Raw genomic sequence first — 22,211 nt, forward strand, 5'->3', positions numbered from 1 at the left:
CCTCTGGGAGCTGTATGGGTCCCTCTCATACTTCTGGTTTCTGCTCAGATGAGCAGCCTTTCCTATCAACCCATTCCCCTATTCCCTATCCCCCTCATCCTGCTTTATTTTTCTCCAAAACATGGGTCACCACATGGCACAGTACTTACCTGCTTATTTGCTGGTTTCCTCTGCCAGAGTGTAAGCCTCAGGAGGCAGATGCTGCCTGGCACAGTGATTCGTCCAGCATGCACGTGGTGCTCAGTAAATGCTTGTTAAAAGATTGAAGGTTCTTTCTATTAATAAAGTTAGTTTAAATGGGTTTTGGTTTCTTCCCAAATTAGAGTCCTCCAGATCCAGTGATGAACTACCATCCATCCTCAGATGAAGAGCTCATTTCCTAATCTCAAGGTAAAACCTTAAAAAAAATTTTTTTTTGTTATTGTTATTGAGGGAAAGGCTGATGATAGAACCCGATTTTATAATCAGGACTTTTTCAGTTGCAAAGGATAAACAAAACAAAACAAACAAAACAAAAACCTAATACAGATAGGCTTAAGCAAGGAGGAGAAGGTATTTGCTCATGTAATTGAAATTCAGGGTCATAACTGGCTTTAGGTATGGCTACATCAGTTATGAAGTTGAAATCTTGTCCTCAGGAATTTTCTTTTTTGGATCTGTCTCCCTCCCTGTGACTTCATTCTCCTTTTCATATGACAGCAGGAAGTGGCCCAGTGTTTTTCCTCTACTGTCTTACCAAGCTCCATGGAAAGAGAGTTCCTGTTTCCTTAAGCTTCATGCAAACATCCTGACTCTCCTTGGCCTGGTTGGGGTCATATGTCCTCTGAACTGGTTCCTGTGCCATTTCTGAGACATGTGCCCACTGGACACATGAACTGAGAGTGGAGGAGCAATCAAATAGTTGCTCTACAGGAAATAGGTAGGAGGTAGTGGGGGGCAAGGACAGAAGCTGAGAGATGTTGTCCCTTGGCAATTCTACACAAGCTTCCCAAAGGAATATTAGCAAACTCTTACTTGAAGAAACAGGAGTGAATGCTGAGCAGACAGAGCAATAGGTGTCTGCCACGCTGTTGAGACTAGCTTTCCCTCACCCCCAACAGCAACCATCTGTAAAGGTTCCCAAAGTTTGAGTGATATTTTGGTTCCTTTCATGGAGAGGATGGTAATGATATGAATGGAAATATGGCTAGTCCACTTGGGAAGGGGCCAGGACTCCCAAGGAGCGGGCTTAAATCTGAGCACTCATTTCCCACACTGCTGTCAAAGGAGACCAGTCAGGGTGCCTCCATGGCTTCTGTTTTGCAGAGTAGATTAAAGCACATTTGAGGCAAGAGTGTAACTTTCCAAGTCATACAGTGAAGTGAGGGCTTTAAACATCTAAGTTTAAAAAGTATATTTATACGTTTAAAGACTTATTGTAATGTAAAGGAGTGTAAGACATTTAAATATTTAAAGAACAGTAGCTGGAAAGGCATCAGAGCATTACCAATCTTACCAAGGATGTTACTTTATTGTCCAGTTTGGAGGCCAAGGAATGGATGTCTACTTGTGCCTGCTTTTAGTTGTACTAACGTTTTGAAGATGCATTAACATGTCATTGGCTCTTTTGAGTAATTGAATGTATTTATATATGTCTCTAGAAAGTGTGAGAGTCAGTTTAGGAGAAAGAAGAAAAAGGAGAGTTGAGTGATGGAGTGAACCATCTTGAAATACTTTATACCCCCAAGTGAGGGTTAAAAGGTGTTTTTATAGTGTGACAATATTTGATATATTTCATATATATATATATGAATATATACACACATATATTATATATACAGACATGATTTTATTATGTATGTGTTATATAAATGTATACTATTATAATATGAATTATATAAAATATAATTCTACTCAATATACATTAAATATATGTAACATTTATTTTGGGGCTCTTTTATTTATACTTTTTAAACATCACTCAGATCTAGCTGAAGGTCATAATGAGACTAGTGTCTTGGGTGAATGAAATTCTGTTCTCTTCTCAAAGGTGTTCCTATCCACCTCCATTTCTTTGGGGGCTTTAAAAATTAGAGCTTCATCTGGGAGCCTCTTGAGAGCTAGGGTGGTCAGTCCTGTCCCCCGGCCTCATGGAAGGGACCCTTGACAACTCTCTGAAGTGGCCGGGTAATATCTTGCACTTACTGGCTTGGGAACATCCAACAATGTGCAGTCTCCTGGTAGAAGAGGAGGCTGGACCTGATGTGCACAGACAGGATACGGAAGAGAATTGCTGTGTGAGAAGTGCAACTGGGATCAAGGATGGGCCAGGAATCAAGCTGCAGCCATTAGAGAAGGGGCAAAACATCACATTATTGATTTCACGTTTTGAATGCCTATGACCTGGCTTCTCTTGAGCCGACAGCACAGACGAAGGGAGCCCAGAGTGGGATTGTGATACTATAATTTTATCACAAATGAAAAGTTGCTTCAGGGGGATTTAAAGAAAACTATATCTCCATATGAGAACTGCCTGGGTTCAGAAAGTCTAAAGGTCTAAGATGAAACAGGTCATGGAAATTGTTGTTATGTGTTTAGGGAAGAAAAGAGAAAGCTTCTCTGTTAGGATTTATTATATACTGTATACGGGTGTGACCTCTGAAAGCTAGCTGGGTTGTACTGCTCAAAACAGAAATTTAGAATAAAAACGTGAGTTGGTTAGGGTCAGTGTTGCCAATGTATAATATCCAGTACTTGCTCTGCTCAGAAGTGATGCTAAATTGGTTCAGGCTTGGAAACCCACTTTGATTTACCATTTTCTTTTCTTTGGCAGTATCATCTGTATTTTATACAGGGATGCTTTTTTGGTTGTTGTTTAAATTGCATGTTCAAGGCTTGTCTATCTGTGTTCAGTCTTGGCTGAGGGGCTGAGATTTATTTATTTTTTTCTTTTGAAAATGATAGATTTGGAAATGTTCCGGGAAAATGGTTCTTCCTTGAGCTTCTTGGTTGGGTGGTGATTAACTTCAGAAGGAGTGAGATACTTGATATACTTACTCTTATATTTCCATCCCCTCCTCCCAATTCTTTAGCAACAAACATTGCATGACTGAAACGTAAGGTAGTTTAGGATTAATACCTACCTACCAAATGGCACAGAAGGAAAGGGGCATGAGGAAACCCTGGTGTGAAAAGATCACTCTTAAGCATACAACTGCTGTGCCGAGTGCTTTATAGGAGCTATGTCTTTCTGGCATCCGATGGGCTATGTTTAATTAGCAACTCAATCCCTTGTAGACTGTGTGACCTTGAGCAAGTTATTTAACATCCTTAAGCCTCAGTTCGCCTCATATATAAAATGGGGAAAATACTGTAGCTACCTCCAAGGGTTCTTGTGAGGATTGACTAAAATATTGCATGTCAAACGCTTAGAACACTTAGCACTTACCTGGCACATAAGCATTTATAAATATTATTTATTATGGTTATTTCTTAAATGATGACCCCCTTCTTATAGAGGAGGGAATTGACACTTGGAGAGGTCAAATAATTTGTGAAAGGTCATGTAGTTGGCAAGTGGCCATGCCAGGATTTGACATCAGGTGTCTCTATCTCCAATGCTTAGGCTTATTACTTTATATCATGTTGCCCTACAGGGACTTACAGTGGAGAAGGGAAGATTATATCTCTATCTATATATATATAAAAAACTGTAATTTCCAGGAAAAAAAAGTCCTAGGAGAGATTCTGTCAAATGGGGAGACGAGGGATGTTTCGGAGATGAGTGATATTTCTTCTTAGCAGGGGTATGCACAGCAGCAATACTGTCAGTCTTGTATTTACTGAATTGCATTTCCAGTTATTGGTTGTGGGCTTTCACATTTGACTTGGGACACTTTTCCAATTTAAGTGTAAAAATTGGAAGCCTACCATGGAAATGACATCCCAAATGGCTTCAATTTTGCCAAGACAAATTCAAAAGCTTGCAAAGCTGCTGAGAAGTAATTTCTCCATGATTCTCAGATTCACCCTGGCTGGAAAACAATCCCTCTTCTCACAAGATTTATTAACCTTTGCTGATTGTGTGGCCACTTTCCATTTATTTTCCTTTATTCTTTGTATTTTCATCACCATTAAGTAAGATTTTAATCTTACAGTTCTTCATGACGTTATTTTCCCAACGATTCTTAAGCCATAAATATTCCAGCTTTCTTTTTAATATGTGTCTGTGTTCTTTTTTTTTTTTTTCATTCTGTGAGTTGGCTGGATTCACCTCTACGTGTCTATCCTTCACTCAGCCTTTCATTAGTATGATCACAACTGTTCTTCATGGGGATTTGAGGAATTTTTAGTTTTATTTCTAACAGGTTCTCTAGAATTTTGATGTCTAAGGCTTTAAGGAATCACTAATAAACAGGCAGGGAACTGCTAGTAATTGATTGCTTCAAAATTATGGCAGGTTTGCGGTATCATACACTATCACCGCAGTAGTGAACTACAAAAACGCAGAAGGAACAAAACACTGACGATGAACCACGGCACTCCTTACCATGTGTACTATTCTCTCCTCACCCATTGTGCTATAGCCCGGGCATCCTAAGTTGGTGCACATCAGAATCCTCAAGGGTAGCTTAATAGAGTACAGATTGACAGTCCCACCACCAGGAATTCTGGCTTGGAGGCATAGGGGTGAGGCGGGGGAATCCAGGATATGTCACAAAGGGGTGTGATAGTGGTTGCAGGGAGGCTGGTGGGGAGAAGGGCTGCTATTTTACACCGATGGCCGGGGAAGGCATCTCTGAGGCTGTGCAGTCGATTTGCGCTCGACTTGAATGACACAAAGGTGTGGGCTCTATGAAGACCTGGGAAGGAGAATTCCAGGCAGAAGGAACAAGAGCATAACTGTGGTGTGTTTGTGAAGGAGAAAGGGAAGCAGTGTGGCTGCGGAATGAAGAGAGCGTCCACATCACAGAGCTCTTTTAAGGTCATTTTAAGGAGTTTGTGTTTCACCATAATTGCCCTGTGCCATGATTTACAGTTTAAAAACGTCACTCTGAGGGCTCTGTGGCTCAGGGCATGCGTATGAACAATTTGGAGGCTATTAGGGAGTCATGGTGGGAACTGATGGTGGAGATTATGTCTAAGTTGGAATGAAAGGATGAATAGGTTTTTTTTGGGCGGGGGTAGGGGGTAATTAGATTTATTTATTTACTTACTTTTGCTGGGAGGTACTGGGGATTGAACCCAGGACCTTATGAATGCTAGGCATGCACTCTATCCACTGAGCTGTACCCTCTGCCTCTGGAAGGTTGAGTAGGAGTTGGCCAAGTGAAAGGGGTGGAGAGCGAAGTGTTTCAGGAAGAATGGCTGGTACAAGATGTTGAGGTAGAAAGACTATTCTAGAAACTGATAGAAGGTGAGAGAGGAGCTGCAGAGGCAGGTGGAGTTCAGGTAGCATGGATTGCATGAATTATGGAGTATAAAACATCAGCCAGGGTGGACTGAAGGATACTGACATCTTTTGAGTGATGATCTTGCTGTAGGCATTGGCACTTTCCATATGTTAATAATGTAGCCTGCTCTGATTTTTCCAAGAGTTCCTAGAAATTTGGGTTTTTCTTTCCTTATGTTTAAATGTTGGCAAGGTAGTTAAAAAAAAAAACATTTTTAAGCCCCTCATGTTGGTAGGCTGGATTTGGCTTGTGACTTGTATGTGATCTTTGAGCAGCACAACCACCAAATGATGCCTTTGTGAAAAGTATGGAAAGGCGTCCAGTCATCTGAAGGAAAACTGTCATATTACATAGACACATCAGCAAGGACTGTGATGAACATGGCACTACTGGAGCTGTGCAATGCCGAGTTTCTACATTAGCAGCCCTCTCTTAGTACAAGAATACAGGGTGGGAAGAAGTGACAGGAAAATATGAAATAGTCAAGGGCAGTGGTGTGTTTGAGTCAACTAACACTGATTCATTAAAGCTGATTGTGCACATCTTTCCCAACTCTGCCCTCACTAATGTCACATTGGAAGCTTGAAATCAATCATGATAGGAGTATTGACACCAGGGAAACTGGCAAATGCTACAAATCAGGACTTTCTCAAACTCCCAAAGAGATGATTGTTAAACATTAACCAGGGCACCACTGGACAAGGTCATATCATGGAGGACTTCAATAACCTTTAAGGATTTGAATTTAGACTGTAGGCAAGGGGGACGAGAGTGACCTAGTCAGAACTCTTCTGCATTCCTGGCTTCTTTATTCAAAGGTCCCGCCACTTCTGACCTGACTAAAACTGTTTTCCTGTGAAAAAGTGACTTCCTTTGCACCCTCTGGAGTGGAAGCTGTTCATGCTCACTTATCCACGTCCAGACACAGAAGAAAGAAAGGAACAAGATACTTTTGTCCCCCTTTGCCTCTTTCAGCCATTCCTCTTCTGATCTCCAACAATCCCTTCTTCTTTGACACACTTGGTATACTGCTCAAACATCCTTTGTGTGACAGTTGAGTTGAGTTACTGTTGATTTCCCCAAATGAGAGCTTTGGTGCCTCCCTCCCACCCTTCCCAACCCTCTAGGGTTATCAGCTTCCCAGGAGACTCGACGCTTATGTGGATGATCCACTGAGCATTCTTAAGTTAGATCTTGCAACTTCACCAACGTTAGCCCCACTTCACCTCTGCTCCACTTCAGACACACTCACCCACAGCCACACCCTGGACTGCAATGCCAGTGTAGGAACTGTTGTCTTTGAAATGTGATTATGACACCTTTTCTGCAGGTTTGAAGTAAGGATTAAGTGATGTACGGAAAGCGCATAGTAAATGCCTGGCATAGGTGCCCAACAAGTGTTTCTTTCCTGGCCTTTTCTCTTACAGATGGAAACACAATTTTGAAACCCTGGTATTTCTTCTCCCTTTATTTTAGGGTATTATTTGAATTTGGTGCAAATGGCTGATGCTTATGTAGTAAACTTTCTGCTAGGTGACATCCTTAGGAATCCGTGTTCTCTCCAGCACTCAGGAGCTGCTGGCATCCAATATTATTGGCGGCAATTGTGCTAACATGCACAACACAATACCCACCCTTTTAATTACAGAACATTCTTGCAGTAAAGTGACACTGATTCTCATCTGATTAATATTTATAGTTTTCACTTTTGGCCAAATGCCAGCTATCTTCATCCTGTGAATTTCTTTGGCTTCCCAGCTCCCCTTTGCTGCCTCTCTTCCATTAGTTGATTTGCATGAACACACATTTTTGTTTTAGCCAGTCCAAGAGTGTTGTGGATTCCTTAAATCACAAGCTTTCTACCCATGAGGGGCTTTTAATGGGTAATTGTATCTAGATGTAAGTGAACAGTGATGAATTTTATGTGGCTTTTAAGAAAAACACTTGAATGCTTACATTTGAAGGGGTGCAGGGAGGGGTCACCATGCTCTGTAACCTTGATCATTGCTTAGAAATTGGTTCCTCTGATTACTAAATTAAAGGAGCATTAGATATCTCTCATCTATGCCCTCTTTTGGTTATATTTACAAATCTTCCATTTGTTCATCTTAGGATCCCAAAATCTATATTCTGACATATGAGCCACATTTTCAGCTGTTACTACAAAGGAATTTGTTTTGTTTCCAAAACTTTTGCAAGTGTGGGAATGTGTTGGCTACAGTAACGGTTAGGATGCACAGTTTGTTATATATTATCATTTTAAAATATCCAAATTCAGATGTACTACAGGTGAAATTATTTTCCCTGAAGCAGAAAGACCACACATATTAAGGAGTCCATTTTCAAAATCTCTTTATTTTCCATTTCACTGTGTCACTGATCTAGTTTAAATACTCATTATTTTGTGCCTGGACAATCTCAGTAGCAACCTAACTGCTTTCCTAGACTCTTTCCCACCCAGACTCACACACTCATGTCTAATGGTGTTCAGTGATAGCTCATTGCCCATGGCCCTGGTTTTTAAACAGGGTCCCAAGGGGAATAGTAGCGTTCCCCAGGAGTGTCTAGAGGGTGAGGTTGTAGCCAGGGAGCAGAGTATCAGACCCTATTCCTGTTTCAACTAAGGCCAGTCTATTTTTTTTGTTTCCTTGTTTTTTTTTTTTTTAATTGAAGTACAGTCAGTTACAATGTGTCAATTTCTGGTGTACAGCACAATGTCCCAGTCATGCATATGTATACATATATTCATTTTCATGAAATGTTATTATAAGATATTGAATAAAGTTCCCTGTGCTATACAGAACAAATGTGTTACCTATTTTTATATATAGTGGTTAACATTTGCAAATCTCAAACTCCCAAATTTATCCCTTCCCACCCCCTTTCCCCGTGTAACCATAAAATTGTTTACTATGTCTGTTAGTCTGTTTCTGTTTTGTAGATGAGTTCATTTGTGTCCTCTTGTTTTTTGTCTTTCTTTTTTTTTAGATTTCACATATGAGTGATATCATATGGTATTTTTCTTTCTCTTTCTGGCTTACTTCACTTAGAATGACAATCTCCAGGTCTGTGCATTTTGCGGCAAATGGCATTATTTTATTCTTTTTTTATGGCCTAGTAGTATTCCATTGTATAAACATCCCAAAATTTCTTTATCCAGTCATCTGTTGATAGACATTTAGGTTGCTTCCATGTCTTGACTATTGTATATACTGCTGCTGTGAACATTGTGGTGCATGTATCTTTTCTAATTAGAGTTCCCTCTGTATATATGCCCAGGAGTGGGGCTGCTGGATCATATGCTAAGTCTGTTTTTAGTTTTTTGAGGAATCTCCATACTGTTTTCCATAATGGCTGCACAAAACTACATTCCCACCAGCAGTGTAGGAGGGTTCCCTTTTCTCCACAACCTCTCCAGCATTTAGCATTTGTAGGCTGTTCTATTTTGATCAGTTTTATTATATTTGAGTTTCTTGGAAGATTCTGTTTAAGACAAGTATTCTGCTCTTGAAAAACTATTGGTCTTCAAGACAAAGTCCACATTCTTGGCTTGACATTTAACTCCCTTCTCCACATGCCTCCACACCAGCATTCCATCTTCCTCTTTCCTCTTCTTTGTATTGTTTTGCTCCCAGTGAATTGCTCATTCATCATTCCTTAAACAATATGTCCTGGAGCCTTTGCTCATACTGTGATTTCTTTACCTGGAATGTCTTTCCTTTGACCACTTGGAAAATACATCATTCATTTAACAATTGTTTGTTGAGCATATGCTACTTTCCAGGCCCTGTTTTAGGGGCTGGGGACTCCTATGAATTCTTCACAGCCCAGTTGATGACACTCTCTGTGGCACCACCCAGACAAAATCATCTGATGCCTCCTCTATATTTCCATGGTACTTTGTTGTGGTGATATTATTTTCTAATTAACTACATTAGGCTATGATTTTTGGTGTGGTATTTTTCTTTTTTTGAGGATGATACCCATATCTTATTTGTGAATATATCTCCCCCATTATAGTTGTTGATTCAGTGCTCAGGAAAATTTTATTGGGTAAATGACTAAAGAGTTAAAAAAATCTATTTGCCCTTACTGAACAGTAAGCACCATGAGGGTAGGATCTTTCTCTAGTTTGCCTTACATGTGACAGGTGTTCAAAGACTGTGTTGAATTGGTGAAGAGGTCTCATCTCTGCTGTGAAGCCTGTAGCTATAGGAGGGGGAATAGACTGGATTAAGGGCATTTTGAGGTGTTCGTGGTGTTGAAAGCTGCTCCTCTGGGAGGTTAGTGGGCTCGAAGATGCCTTGAGCATCCCCAGCCACTGTCTATAGCGGTCTTGGTCTAGTCTGTCTTTCGGTTTCAGTTACGTTTTCTAGAGACAGGATGGTTGGACTCACACTCATCCCCTTTAAGTGGGAATGATGCCATGACTGTATTTGGAAGTTCCTTGTGAATCAGCATGCTTTCTGAGAACTCCCAACGTTAATTCTTGAAAATCAGAAAAGCAATTTTGGATGGGTAAAATTTTCTTTATCTTTTGAGCAAATATATACATTACACACTTTTTTTCCCCCTTCATCTCTTATGTCAGAGCACATAGCTACTATTTTTATAGTTGACTTTTTTCTCTTGCATTAAGTGAGAGGAAACTAAAGTGATGATAATAGTGAATTTAAAAATTTTCATTTTAGTCATATAATTAGTCCAATTCATGGAGCTCATATCTAGAAATCATAAAAGTATGGGAGAAATTATTTGATGATTATGAGATTTTTGTTGGAGAGGACACATAGGGTCAGTATCACAAATTTGATTTGGTGTAACTTTAAAGGTTTTGTTAAAGAAAAGAAAAATGTAGTAAAAGGAGAAAATTTGAGATGATTAATGGATAATTTAATAATTTCCTCAAAACAAATGGCTGATTTCATTTCTTCAGAGAGTAGAACTGCAGAAAATGGGTTTCAGTAATAAGTTAGTCAAAGAAAGACTGTTGGTTCCTCAAGAGTTGCCAGACCCTGGAATGAGATCTAACAAGAAAAGATTGGGGCTTTCTTGACTCAGAGATCTTTAGAAACAAGCTGGGACTTTACTGGGCTGGAAATGTTTTAGATGTGGGTCTAGGGTCGGGGCCGGGAAAGTGGGTCCAGCCTGGAACTCAGTGAATCTCAACTTTCGGTGGCTTCTATTATTCTGGAAAGGAATAAATGTAATTAACCAGCCCAGAAAGAAAAAAAGATATATTATGAGTTGTTATTAAAGCTGAACAACTCCTTGGTTCTGTGTAGTCTTTGGAGTTTCTGTGGGGGCGTTAACTCTTCCCTCTTTGTTTAGGGGTATGGACTCCTCTGACAGATATGACTAACCTCTGTTGATGCAGCTAGTGTCCTTGGCCAATTGGGGGCTGGGGTGGAGATGGGCAAGGGCAGAAGACATTTTCCTGGAAATTTCTAACCAGAGAGCATGACTTTAGATCAAATGTAATCCCAAAGTGGACACGCTCCCATTGCAGCCTAGCTCTGCCCCCTGCTGTTGGCTGCATCACTCACTGCTCTTCTCCGTTCAAAATTACGTGGAGTGCAAGGAAGAGAAATAGGTGGGAGGGGGATTTCAGGATTTCGGGGGTTTTTATCCCCAGAACTACACCCTCTGTGGAAAATCAACCCGGTTGGATAAACTCAAAGAGCAGGTGTCATTCATATTCTGATGTCCAAGGCTTCTCTAGTCTTGGCGATGGGCGGCAGATCAGAATGTCAGCGGATAGGTGTGGAAATTATCTGCGACTCGGATGGCACGCAGGAGCTGGGGAGGTTCTACGCGCAATGCTGACCCCACTGTGGTTGCCCAGTGACTGCGGGCGCTCAGAACCACGCTGCGCCGAGCCCCAGGGCCCGGGCTGTGAGGGCCAGCTCTCCTGCAGGAGGCTGCGGGCCGCGCGCCTGGGACCTGGCCCACGCAGCTCCAGGTAGACGCGGGGGTCGCAGTTCTCGCCCTCCGGGTGGGCTCGAGGGGCGGGTCATTTTGCTCTCTGCTCCTCCTCGGGTTTCCCTCCACCGCAGCGAGTGAAGGCGGCTTTGGTGCCTTTTCAAAGCCAGAGGGGCAGCCGCGATCCGCGGCGACCGGCACGGTAGTCGCCGGGCCCCTTAGCCCGGCGGACCTGTCCCGGGGCTGGGGGCGGCCGCGGAGCGCTCTGCCCCGCCCTCGCCCCCGCCGCTGCTGCCGCAGCCAGGAACCGGGACGCACACGCTCCTTAATCCCCCGCCCCCCGTTGCCCCGGCGACGGCCCAGACGAGCAGGTGATGCATTGACAGCGAGCAGATGGTCCCCAGCGGAGGCGAGCGCGGCCCACAATGAGCCCCGCGCGGCGATCCCACTGCCGCCCTCCCCCGCCTGGCCTGCCCGCTGCGGCTCGCATGCTAATGGTTGGGTGGGGGGAGTGGGGGTGCCAGCGGGGGCGGGGCCACGGGGGCGACGGAGGGCACGCCCTGCCTTGCTCTTCGCAGCCCGGCTCACCTCATTTTTCTGAATGCCTTCCCCAATGCCCGCACCAGAAGAGACATTCTCTCCCGCCCAGCCCGCTCCAGCTCACTTCTAATTCTCTCCAAGTGGTTAATTTCCATTGAGATAAACGCTTAACCCCCTCCTTCCATGCCCCTTACCCCCATTCTGCAGCCCCTACCCACATCTGCTCCCTGCTGGCATTTAATATTCAGTCTTGGAGGACCAGAGGAATGGATTTACCATCTCAACCCCCACTCCCAACCCCGCGCCCAGTCCCTGCTTCTTGAGTTGGCGTTGACACTTGCTAAATGCATACAGAGGTATTATTTATCTCACATCCCTCAGCCCCGTGCTTCAGGACTTTTAGGCCTTTCTTTCTGAAATTTCAAAAATAAATCACTCTTCTCCTGTGATTACCGTGCTGCTCCCTCAAGGGAAACCCTCCCATTCACAGACCCTCCTCCTCCCATTCATTTGACACCCCCCTCCCCTTTACCCTATTCACTGCTGTGTGGCAAATTGAGGCGATCTTATAGTAAGGGCATGAAAACTGCTAGGCACTATTCACAATTTTAATAGTAACTTCATAGCTGTCACATAAATTCATTCCCAAGCCTACTCTATAATGGCCAAGAAGGAACTTAGGGGGAAGAAAAAAAATCTGAAGACAGTGTTACGGTGTCTTTCTTTGATTTGCAGGTGTTTTTTGAAACGATTACTACAGTAACTGCAGATAGCTTTTTCTAGCTGCCACCATAGGGTGCTTAAAAAACAACAAAAAACCATCCTCCTCCTTTTCATTTTACAGTAGATTAAAAAATGCCACTAAAAGCTTAAAAAGAGGAACGGAGGGAGAAAGAAAAAAACGGTAGTGAATAAAATTGGGACAATGCAGGGTCACAGAACTGTCGGACCGATGTCATAGTGCGGCTGTTGGGCAGGAGTACAGAAAACTTCTTGTTTCTTGATTTTTATGGAGCTTTGGTCTAAGGCATGAAGCACTTTCTGAACAGGTTCAGAACAAGTGGCAAAGAAAGAACTCTTCACAATAAACTCACTTCTGATGGGCTTTATGCCCACAAACACCTGTGATTTACAAAGAGGCGTTGCAAAGGAAAAAGGGAGGCGAGAGAGTCAGTCTATTGTTGGGGAATGATGCCTCATGTACCCAGGGCCCTAAGAGAGGGTTGTTTTATTTTAAAACTTGTCTTGGATGCTTGCTATGCAAACTTACAATGAGAAAAGAAGCATTAGACTTTTCTAGTGGCTCATAATGACTTTTTCAAATGCCTCTAACTCATTCTGAGCCTTCATTTTGATAAATTCTCCAACTAGAGAATATTATAGTTGCCAGAATTCAAGGAAAATCAACTTACATAAATTTTGAAGGAAGGAAAGTTAGAAACTATTACAGAAGACTTAGGGAAAAAGTGGTTAGAATGTTCACTTGAGGCACATACAGTCTTTGCATTTATCTAAACATTCTATCAACTTTTTTCTCCAGGAAGATTACTAATTTTACACTTATTTCCTTTTAATTTCTTTCCTTTTCCCCATTTTTCTTTTGAAAAAAGTTTTTTGCTTCCCTTTTTGGCTTTGCTTTTTCTCTGCTCTTTGTAGTTTCTTTCCCAATAATTTAGGAAGAAAGGCAAACAAACAAACAAACAAAAAAAAGTAAGGCAATAAAATAAAGAATGACAAGTTGGGAGAAAATTCCTTTGGATAGGGTGACCAAGTAGAGACACTTGGAGAAGACTGGATATCTAAAGCAAGTGAAGGAGAAAAGAAAGATCAAGCAAGCAGACGTGTGTGTGTGTATGTGTGTGTGTGTGTGTGTGTGTGTGTGTGTGTAGAGGCCCTAGGGCAGGAAAGAGCTTTGAGGATCCTGGGTCACTGGAAGAAGGTAGTATGGCTGGAGCACTGTAAGTTGGGGGAGCATACTGTGAGATAAGGTGGAGAGATTAGCCAGGATCAGATCATGGAAAGCTGTGTCAGGCATGGGAAAAGACTGTTATTTGATTCTAAGAGAAATAGGGAGCTACTGAAGGAGCTACATGATTGAATTTATATTTTAAGAAGGTCATTACTGCTGCTGTGTGGAGTATGGAGAGAATGATGGAAAGAGTCGGGAGTATAGTGACTGGTTAGGGACCTGCTTGGGAGGCTGTTGTAATAATAGAGATTAGAAATAATGGTGTCCTGGATTAAACTAATGTTGATGGAAATGAAGAGAATGGATGACTTTGAGATCTACTTTAGACAAAGAATGATGAGACTTGATGAATGGGAACACATGAGTGAGTGGAAGAGAGAAAAGGAGGAACTAAGGAGAGGGTGTAGGTCTGATGGTCTGGCAGAGAGTGGTCACATTATGGGGGTGGAAATGAGAACAAAGATGGGAGATGGGTTTGAATAAGGATGTGAATCGAGATTTCTGTTTCAACATGTTAATTTGGAGCTATTGTTGATGTCAGTTGAAGATGGTAGGCTTAGGGACAGACTTGATGGGACAGATACTTTACAGGCACTAGGATCTAGTCATTCCCTAGGTTCCTTGGGCTCTGTAATGTGGTTTGGCATGAAGGCATGAGCTGGGCTAGGAAGATTCCCTACTTCCTGAATCTGAACTGGAAATCCTGAGCATCAGAGGAGGTACTGAAAAGTCATGAGCTGGAGAAAGAACCATTAAAGATCATGATCAAATGAATGACATGAATAAGCAGAAGGTATGAAACATAGTCAAAGGGGAGGAAATTACTGGTTAGAGAGAAGAGAAAGTGGCAGAGAGAAGTAAGTTTCTCTAAGGAAATGGTGCCATGTTCCAAGAGTCACATTAGAGTGAAAATGTGTAAAGTTGTGCAGTTGGGGTCTTTACAGTCACTTTTGACACAGACTGAATTTCCTATTTTAGACTGTGAAATAACAGTGACATGCAAAATGCTGGAAAGTTGATTTAAGAAAAAATATAAATCAAAAAATATAAATGAAATAAAATTGAGAATGAGAAGAAGTGTGTCTAATTAAGTTAGGGATGATGTTTGGAAAGTGAATAATTTCTTCATCCTTTTCAGAGTCCTGCTTCATAGAATAAAGCTCTGTTTTGCATTGACTGAGCAACTGTACTAATGTAGGCCAAATTACTCTCTTAGTAAAGGGCTCCCTGATAGAGATAAATTGGGGATTGAGGCTTGACTCTTAAGCCAGAATGAATTTCCCACTCTCTCCAATCTGAATTGACTGAAGAGAACTTAAAAGTCACAGTGGAGAAGCTAAGTACATAAAATAGTGATTGGCAGGCCTATTGCAAGGTCTGTGAGGTCTTCTTGTCATGTAGACACCAGGACTTGCCATGTAGAAACCAGGCCTGCTGTGTCTGGGCACAGGAAGGCAGAAGAAGCAGCAAGATAAAAACAGAGTGAGAGATATACCCTTATTACCTTTTTAGTAGTGTAACTCCTGGTAAATTTAGCTCAATAGATATAAGCCTTTCTCCAGTCTCACCAGTTACCTCTTGGGGGGAGATGTGTTTGTTTAAATATTTTCTCCTGAGGAGTGGAACAGAAGCTACTATACCTATAATTTCAAGGAAATAGAAAGAATGAATCAGTTTCCTCTTGCTTTAGTACATATATTTAAAATATAAGAAACCACTGTGTAGGATTTTATGATGAAACATTTAAGAGCCTCAACAAAATGATCATATTAATGTGCAAAAATAGTTGAAATTAACTCAAAGAGAGATGGAAGACCTAACTAGAACAGTAGTCATGACAAAGATGAAAGATGCTTTCAAATAATTAACTCCAAAAAAGGCTCCAAAGCCAGGCAGTTTTACAAGTTAAGTTCTTTCAATGTTTTAAAGAACTAGAGCTCCACATTGCAGAAATTGTTATCAGACATAAAAACTAGTGAAATTTAAAAAATGCATTTGATAGCCAATTAGACAAAGGTAGTGAAATAAAACAAAGTGAGCAAAATATTTTACTTGTGAATAATGGATGCCAGTATCCTAAAATCCCTGTGAACACATTGAATTCATCACTGTACATAAAATTTATTATTTTATATAAATATATAGTTAATATCAACATCATATCTTATGTACCCAGTAAATATTTTTTCATGATAGGTTTTTTTCTGTATTTTTTTATTGAAGTATAGTCAGTTTACAATGTGCCAGTTATTTGAGGGTAATTTTAGCATTAGGAATTATGGGAACCAAATATATCACAATAGTTGATTGGACAAGAAGAATCATATGAGAATGTTTTTAAATGCTAGACATTTAGACATTTTGATAACATACAAGTATTCTTTGTATAATTTTTATAAATTAGAGACAGATACTAATTTAATATAAAGAACCCATCTTAATGTAGGAGTCATTATTGTTCTGAATAAAAAACACTGGAGGACTTTTAAATTGCAAATAAGACAAGGATACCTACAGTGTTACTATTATTTTAGATTATTCCGAATGTTCTAGGAAATTAAATAGAACATGAAGCAGAAATAAGAATAGTTAGTTGAAAAGAAGAAAAAGATCACTCATTGCAGATAACCTATTGCTCACCAATAAAATCCGAGAAAAATCAATGGAAAAATGATCATGTTGAGTAAGTTAATTGATGCTCAATACAAGTGCAAAATTTAATAATTTAAAAATATTAATAAAGATAAATTAGAAACTACAATGGGGATTTTTCTATTTCTAAGGGATTTGCAGACTAATTCTCCTATATGACTCTAAATTGACAAAACAATAATGCTGGATAAAATATTTCAAAAACTGAGTATCAGTGAGTTGAGAACAGCAGAATAAACTCCAAAAATGTATAAGAAAAACAATAATTAAAAAAGCATACAATAAAAACTAATAAATAAGCAAAAGAACATATGAAAAGGATTAACAAAGGTAAAAGTTGGTTCTTTGAAAAGACTTAATAAAATTTATAAGCCTTTGGCAAGATTTGTCAAAAAAGACGAGAGAAATGCAATAGAAATATATTAAGAATTAAAACAGGAACAGATACTCATATGAATAAATTAAAAATGTAAGTGGATAGCATAAACTTTAATGGCAAATTTAGAAAACTGGAAAATAAAGTAATAATTTCCTAGAAAAACACAATTAAAAAATGACTCAAAACAAATAGAAAACATAAATAGCCCCATAACCATTAGATAAATTGAATCAGTAGTTAAAAATTTTCCCACAAAGGAAGCATCAGAGTAAGATAGTTTTACCAAAACAGTCATTAAAATATTTAAGGAACAGCTAATTTCAATCCTATACAAACTTTATCAGCAATTAGAGAAAGAGAATATTCTCCAAGTCATTTAATGAGGCCTGAATAATTTGGTACCAAAGCAAGGCAAGAACATTATAAAGGGGAAAAAGTCAGTTTCGATCATGATCATTGAAGAAATAAGACTAAACAAAATATTAGCAAATGAAATCCAGCAATATACTAAAAAGAAAATACATTATGACCAAATTGTTTTCATTCCACGAATGCCTGGTTGGTTTAATATTGGAAATTTGAATAATGTAACATCGGTTTTAACAGATTAGAAGGGATCATATTTTGATCATATTGATAGATGTAGAGAAGATATTCAATAGAATTCATATCTCTTCCTAATTAAAAACATCCCCCCACCAAAACCCCAAAACTTTTACAAACTAGAAATAGAACTTGTTTAACTTGAAATCTTGTTTAGAGCAACCTACAAAGAATAAATAAACAACAAGCAGCAAATGTTGTAATTGATGCCTGCTTCTAAGTTTTGGTAATTATGAATAAAGCTGCTTTAAGCATCCATTGATGTGCAGGGTTTTTTTGTATGGACATGTTTTCAACTCCTTTGGGTGAATACCAAGGAGCGCGGTTGCTGGGTCTTACGGTAATAGTGTGTTTAGTTTTGTCATTTTGAGACTTTTTAAAGCAGTTTATCAGAAGTGCTTTCCAATTTCTCTAGGTTTCCCCTCTCTACCTAGAATGCTGTGCAAATCCTAGTAATTCCTAGAATTCACAGGGGAGTGTGCAAGCAAGCCTAATTTTCTTCAGTGTAGTATGAACAGTAAATACGTTTGGGGGAAAAACATGGATGCCCACTACCACCACAACTGTTTAGTGCTATTTTAGAAAGGTAAGCTAGTGCATTAGACAAAAAATTAAAAGGAAGGAACACTATTAGCAGGTGGTACAATTATTCACATCAAAATCCCAAATAATCTATAGATGTATATTTCAAAATTAATATGAGAATCTAGCTAACTTGCTGTTTTAAAACAATGTATAAAATTAAATCACATTTTTATACTCTGTACATAGTTAGAAAAAAATGTAATTTAAAAAGATACCAGTTATAATGCAAAACAACCAAAAGCAACCAAACAAAACCCCCCAGCACTACCTAGGATTACATCTTAACAAAAGATGGTCAAAACTTTATGTAGAAAAGTATAAAATTTTATTGCCAAACCTTGGAAAGCAGTATGTTCATAGTTAGGATGATTCAGTATCTTAAAAATGCCTTTTCCCTGCATTGTTGCATTGTAAATCTGCTCTTCTTTCTCCAACCACCGTTTACAGGGAGTTGAACTCATCTGGTGGATGTCTAACGTGATTTGTATGGAGCAATGGGAGAAGCAGCATTTTCACTGGCTACAAATCAGACTCTTTGCAATTAGGATGCAGGTAGTGTATGAGAGATAATGCATCTTCTTTTGAAAAAATGTTTTTTCTTGGGGGAAGATAATTAGGTTTCTTTATTTAAATTATTATTTTTAATGGTGGCACTGAGGATTGAACCCAGGACTTTGTGCATGCTAAATAAGCATATGCTCTACTATTTGAGCTATACCTTCCCCACTCCGATAATGCAATTTCTTACATATTTTTTAGGTCAGTAGGTTTGCTCCATTTCAGCCAATAATTTTGATACTTGATTCAGTGCTGTTGGTCTTATATTTTGGAACGTCCTCTTAGTTTCTGTATTTATCCACATCATTGTAAATTATAGCATATTTCTATATGCCTTCATAAAATAAATTTTTTGCCACCCTGGGGACACATTACATCTCTGCTAGGAAAACCTGCAGACACAGCCCCAGTTTCCTTTGCCATTCTTTTGTGTGTTTATAAGGTGACTCCTGACACTTAGGGTGGGACTTATGTCCTTACTTTAAAGCAGCTGGTGGTATTCCTGAGAAGTTGCATGAGTCAAGGCTTTCAATGGAAGACAGAGACTTTTCACTGACACATCACGTTTAGTAATTTTAAGAATGATACTGTATTAGTTTTCTATTGCTGCTTTATCAAATTACCACAAACTTAGTGGCTTAAAACAACACAAATTTATTATTTTTCAGTTCTGCAGATCATAAGTCTGACATGGGTCTCATTGGATTAAAATCAAGGTCTTGGCAGGGTTGCATTCATTTCTGGAGACTTTAGAGGAGGTTCTGTTTCCTTGACTTTTCCAGACACTGGAACTGCCTGCTTTCCTTGGCTCCTGTCACCTTTAATCCATCTTCAAAGCCAGCAACCTCAGGTTGACTGTTTCTCATAGTGCATCCCTTTGACCTCCTCTTCTACCTCCCTCTTCAATTTTTAAGGGCCCCTGTAATTACACTGGGCCCACCTAGATAATCTAGGATAATGCCCTCAACTCAAGGTCTTTAAGTTAATCACGTCTGCAAAGTCCCTTGGCCATGTAAGGTAACATGGGTCTGGGCATCAGGACATGGACAACTTGGAGGGTGGGTAAGCTGTCTACCATCACTTCCTGTCCCTTCACCCTGCTCGCTCTGCTCTGGCCACACTGCTCCATTCCAGACTCAGGACTCACTGTTCCCTCAGTGTAGAATGCCATCCCCCAGGGATTTTCATGGCTCCTTTACTTTATTCATATCTCTGCCCAGATGCTGCTTTTCAGAAAGCCTGCCTCTATTTAAAATCCATTCTGTACTTTTTAACCTTTTACCATGCTTGTTTTTTCTCCATGGTGCTTCTCACTACTCTCTGGCTCTCCTGCTGGAAAGTAAGCTCCCTAAGGGCAGAGACTTGGTCAGTTTTGCTCCCTTGTGTCACCCAGCATCTAGCCCAGTGCCTGGCACATAGGAGCTGAAGTAAATGCACAAATCAATCAAATCCTTAATTGTGTCCTTTAGCATTACATTTTCTTTAGCAATCTGGGCCAAAGTGAAATCTTTATGATTTGACTTTTGAGCTGAATTTTAATTGAAGTATGAAAAGTATGAGCATTGCACTTAGTTATTTCACTGAGAGTGCTATAATCTGAGTAGCCAGATTTAAAACTGACATCAGGAAGTGATGAACTCAATGTGAAGCATCAAGTATCTTTCTGTGACTACCCCTCCTATTGATTGTAACTTTTAAGACTAGAGATTGATGATAATAATGATAATAATAATTACCATAATCTTTGCTACCATCTATGAAATACTTACTATGTGCCAGTTGCTAAGCCCTAAAGGGTTTAAACATGTATTATCTTATTATTCCCACTCCATGTGGTTATAGAGCCCAAATTTACTGTTTTGTCTATCCTAGGAAAGTATTCCCCTCAGCTTAGCACCTCTTTTGGGAAATCACTCCTATTTACTCCCACCAGGTGGTTCTGGGGACTGGGCACAGCACCTTAGCTGTGAATGGGCATGTGACCCAGTGTGGACCAATCAGAGCCTGCCTCCCTCGGGGGAGTCCAGTGAGTGACACAACCTCAGTTAAGCCAATCAGAATTCTTTTTCTCCATTTTTAAACTCAAGCTGGGAAGAGAAGGTTCCTTTTCCTCTTGGGTCAAAAACTGCAAGGATATGAACCCAAAACTGCATAAGGTCTATGGAGAAGTATATAGCTGGAAACAATGGACCAGGGACAGGAGTCAAAAAGTGCTGATTTATACATTATACTGTCTTGTTCTCTCCATTTTACAAATGAAAAAACTTAGAACAGACTTCTTTACTTGCCAGAGGTTGAGTGGCTAGTAAATAGTAAAGGGGGGAATTTGAGCCCCAAGTCAGCCTGACTTCAGTATCCATATTTTCTTTTACTTTGTTGTACTATGTCCTGGCCTCTCAGATTCATCTATTAGCTCTACCTATTCGTCCCATTGTGCGTGATTTCTAAAAACACAGCAGGGAAATTCATGCTCTGTATCACTAGCAGGAAATGTCTTGGACAGTTCTTGATCATCTATTCATCTTAAATTCCAATGAATTTGTTTACTTGAGACTCCAGGGCTAGAATGACTCCAGGGCTCTATCTTTTGTTCTAATTCCAGATGATTAGAAATGGCTACTAGATCTTTGTATTGAGAAGGATTCTGAAGTTTACTCTGGGCTAGCAGAAGAGGAGAAAAATGGAGTGAGGAAACAAGCTACTAAATTTGCTCAAAAGGTTTGATAATTTGTTTTACATTTTGGAGTTGGGGAGCCTATAACATTTTATCATTCAAGGAGTGTTGAATCAATGGTTTCAATCAATGAATCAAAGGACAATGGTTTTTCGTTCAAAGATTGTTTCATTTCTTAGCTAGGGGCTTACCTGTGTGCCAAACCAAATCCAATAGTCCCTTCATTAACAGGATGATGGGATCTTACATGGAACACCTTCCTCTACAAAATACCCAGACAGTCCTGTCCCACAATGATAGGAACAGTGACATGACTTGAATTTAGATTCTAGAACTGAATGTCATTAATGGGACCACTCTCTTCTGGTGAGAGGGATGCTAAATCACAGCCACCCTGAAAAATTGTCATGCGCCAGTATTGTTGAACATTTTCTAACAATCAAATTGGGCCTCACATTTTGTTGGTTGGAAGTTCCATTTCTTCATCTTTGGCCCAAGTTACTTAGCAATGGTCAATCAAACTATGCGCCTACCATATTGTTTTGCATGTTTGACTAGAACATTGACAGATTAATAGGAAGGGTAAATAGCAGAGCACAACTGCAGGGGCCCAGTGTGGGGCAGCAGGATTGACTGCCCCGGACTTTGTTGTGTTTGCTCAGAGGAAGCCGCAGCAAAAGCCTGCTGGGACGGGGTGACCTGGGTCACAGGCATTTGTTTCTTGTCTCTATAGAAAACAATTGTTTTCTCAATGGAAGATGGCATTTTCTGAACCTACGTGGTTCCACTGACGAGGAAGCCTTTGCCATTCCAGGGTGCTTGCTAAAACACACACATACAAATACAAAGGCCACACAAAAGTTCAAATTTACTGTATTCCCCAGAGACTCCATTGAC

General features: G+C 40.1%; 1 long non-coding RNA gene across 1 annotated transcript; it reads left to right on the plus strand.

Annotated features, from left to right (window-relative positions):
• The first annotated feature begins 322 nt into the window (after positions 1-322).
• On the plus strand, positions 323-21,569 carry LOC116667693. Its single transcript, XR_004324681.1, has 3 exons — positions 323-390; positions 18,530-18,634; positions 21,243-21,569. It is a non-coding gene; the product is annotated as an uncharacterized LOC116667693 (long non-coding RNA).
• Positions 21,570-22,211: the final 642 nt, after the last annotated feature.

The sequence above is a fragment of the Camelus ferus genome, chromosome 12, assembly GCF_009834535.1.
Source record: "Camelus ferus isolate YT-003-E chromosome 12, BCGSAC_Cfer_1.0, whole genome shotgun sequence".
Classification (NCBI taxonomy): Eukaryota; Metazoa; Chordata; class Mammalia; order Artiodactyla; family Camelidae; genus Camelus; species Camelus ferus.